This window comes from Gekko japonicus, unplaced genomic scaffold (genome assembly GCF_001447785.1).
Source record: "Gekko japonicus isolate JY-2015 unplaced genomic scaffold, Gekko_japonicus_V1.1 scaffold992, whole genome shotgun sequence".
In the NCBI taxonomy this organism is placed as follows: domain Eukaryota; kingdom Metazoa; phylum Chordata; class Lepidosauria; order Squamata; family Gekkonidae; genus Gekko; species Gekko japonicus.
Window position 1 is genome coordinate 254,820 of NW_015173704.1, and position 2,981 is coordinate 257,800.

General features: G+C 50.1%; 1 non-coding gene across 1 annotated transcript; it reads right to left on the minus strand.

The window, feature by feature from the left end:
* Positions 1-2,045: 2,045 nt before the first annotated feature.
* On the minus strand, positions 2,046-2,117 carry TRNAV-GAC. Its single transcript has one exon. It is a non-coding gene; the product is annotated as a tRNA-Val (tRNA).
* Positions 2,118-2,981: the final 864 nt, after the last annotated feature.

A 2,981-nucleotide genomic window follows, 5' to 3' on the forward strand; every position in this document is an offset into this window, starting at 1 on the left:
AGTCTTTGTCATGGTTAGATAGTTAGTCTTTCCCCCTTATTCATACCCAAAGATTCTTTTCGCAGAAAACAGACAGGCACACCATAAGACAAGGACGGACAAGCTACAAGGCAGGATACCAATCAATATCATAAAACCAAGATTATCAACAACAACAAAAACCAGTTGCAAAGAATACCGTAGATATGAACCACAGCAACCCAATATCCCCAGCCACAGAAGGAAGGAGAATGAAAACCTGAATTCCAGCAAAAGGCTGACCTTACGTCACCATAACTGCAGAACGGTTATCAGCGCAGACCCCTTGTGTCTAGAACAAAGGAATTTGTGCCTTTGAGGTGCACACAGGCTCCTTGCCAATGACATCCTAAACAGAGTTGTCCTGTGCCAAACCCATTGACTGCAATGGATTTAAAAGGGGTTTGGTGTCGTGGTTAAGTGCGCGGACTCTAATCTGGGAGAACCGGGTTTGATTCCCCACTCCTCCGCTTGCAGCTGCTGGATGACCTTGGGCAAACCATAGCTCTGTTAGAGCTGTTCTTGAAAAAGAGCCATTTCTGTCAGAGCTCTCTCAGCCCCACCCACCTCACAGGGTGTCTGTTGTGGGGAGGGGAAGGGAAAGGAGTTTGTCAGCCGCTCTGAGACTCCTTTGGGTAGTGAAGGGTGGGGTATAAATCCAATCTCCTCTTCCTCTTCTTCTTAACTCTGCTTTCGATTGCGCTGTCAATAGCAATTGTCACTTGGGGTGCAGTACCCGTAATGGCCTGGGGTATAAAAGAAGGGCCTGAAGAGTTCTCCCGTGGGAGATGAACCATAGGAAGGGCATTGCCCCCCATTTGACTCGCATTAAGGGGGCAAAGGGGAAATCCGTCTCAAACATATCTTGCTAACTAGAACTGGCTTACGGAACTTGCGTCAGTATAATGTCCAAATCTCGGTTTTAATTTTTGCCACGTCTCATTTTATGTACCGTGTTGTTGAACTGAGGTTTTATATATTGTAATCCACCTGGAGGGTCAATGAGAAAGGTGGACTCTAAAAAAGCAAACGACGAAGTAAATCAGAGGTGAGCGGATGAGCTAAAGCCGCCGTTTGGGGAAAGGAGGGCTAGTCAATCCCTTACAATAATAACTGCCCGCAACCTGATGGAATACAGTAATGCGGGGCATAACTGGTGCCAGGTCCTGGGTTCAAGTCCTCCCCTACATCACAGCTCACTACAGCACCATCCTGAGCAGAAATCAGTGGGCTCAGAAAGTTGTGACTCCGCTTACGATTGTGGGGTAGGAAAGTCACCGTTCTTTCAGCCCTCCGGGCCTTAATACGCTCCACGGGAGGGTGCGATAATACGGGCCTACCTGGCCTGGCTGTCGCAAAGGTTACCTAGTCTGATGACCGCAAAGCATCTTGAATGCTCTAAAACCACCGCATGATGCAAAGGGCTGAAGCATCGCTGGGAGATGCTGTCATCAAGATGAAGCTCTTAGGGCAATGACTCGTTATGGTTTTAACAGTCTGTAAGTATTGAATCTGGCAAGGCAAATTTGAAGAACGGAATGTTAAATATTGCCAACAGAAACATTTGGCCCGGGCCCAAAGTGACAGGGTATGGTGCCCGTGCCCTTCCCTTCCTATCTCGACTCTCAGTGTGCTGAAATGGTAAAGTCTGTGGGGCAGGAAACCTTTTGGTTTGGTTCACCGTGTTGTTTGGCTGTAGAATGCCAAGCTACAGTTTTTGCCACACACATACAAAACACGTAATCATCTACACACACATACGAAGCTGTCTTATACTGGATCAGACCCTGGGTCCATCAAAGTCAGTCTTGTCTACTCAGACTGGCAGCGGCTCTCCAGGGTCTCAGGCTGAGGTCTTTCCCGTCACCTACTATCTGGTTCTTTTAACTGGACATGCTGGGGATTGAACCTGGGACCTTCTGCATGCCAAGCAGATGCTGTGCCACTGAGCCTTGGCCCCTCTTTGTAGCTCTCCAGGGTCTCAGGTGAAGGTCTTTCCCATCACCTCCTGCCTGGTCCTTTTTAACTGGAGATGCCGGGGATTGAACCTGGGATCTCCTGCATGTCAAGCAGAGGCTCTTCCACTGAGCCACAGCCCCTCTTTACAGCTCTCCAGGGTCTCAGGCAGAGGTCTTTCCCATCCCCTCCTGCCTGGTCCTTTTTAACTGGAGATGCCGGGGATTGAACCTGTGACCTTCTGCATGCCAAACAAGATGCGTTGCCACTGAGCTTTGGCCCTTCTCAATGACTCTCCAGGATCTCAGACAGAGGTCTTTCCCATCACCTACTGCCTGGTCCTTTTAACTAGAGACGCCTGGGATTGAACCTGGGACCTTCTGCATGCCAAGCAAACACGCTACCCACTGAGCCATGGTTCAACAGGAAGAGCACATGAAGTTGCTTTACACTGAATCAGACCCCCTTGGTCCATCAAGGTCCGTATTGCCTACTCAGAGTGGCCGCTGTTATCCAGGGTGTCAGGAAGAGATCTTTCATGTCACCCGCCACCTTTGTCCTTTTAGCTGGAGATGCCGGGGGATTGAACCTGGGACCTTCGGCGGGCCAAGCAGAGGCTCTATCACTCCACCCCCACCGTTTGGCCTTTCCCGTCCAATTCCCTGGGAGTCAGAGGCTGCAGACTGACCTGTCTCAATTGGGAACCCTCCTCTAAGGAAACAAAATTCCGGCTCAGTAGAGGTCCTAGAAAGTACAAAGCCAATTCAGGTCCGAATGCTGCGATGGGGAGGCGGAGGGAATTGGCTGATGTAGAGTCGCCAACACATAATCGTGGCCAGTGTTCCCTCTAAGCTGAGTGAGTGTGAGCTAGCTCCGAGTTTTTTTAGCCTCCGGGCGCATGCATTTCTGTCTTAGCTCAGGAGGGATGGCTCCAGAGCAAACTAATCTATGCAGCGCGCCGCCGGTAGCTCACAAAGTAGAATTTTGGCTCACAAGACTCCGCAGCT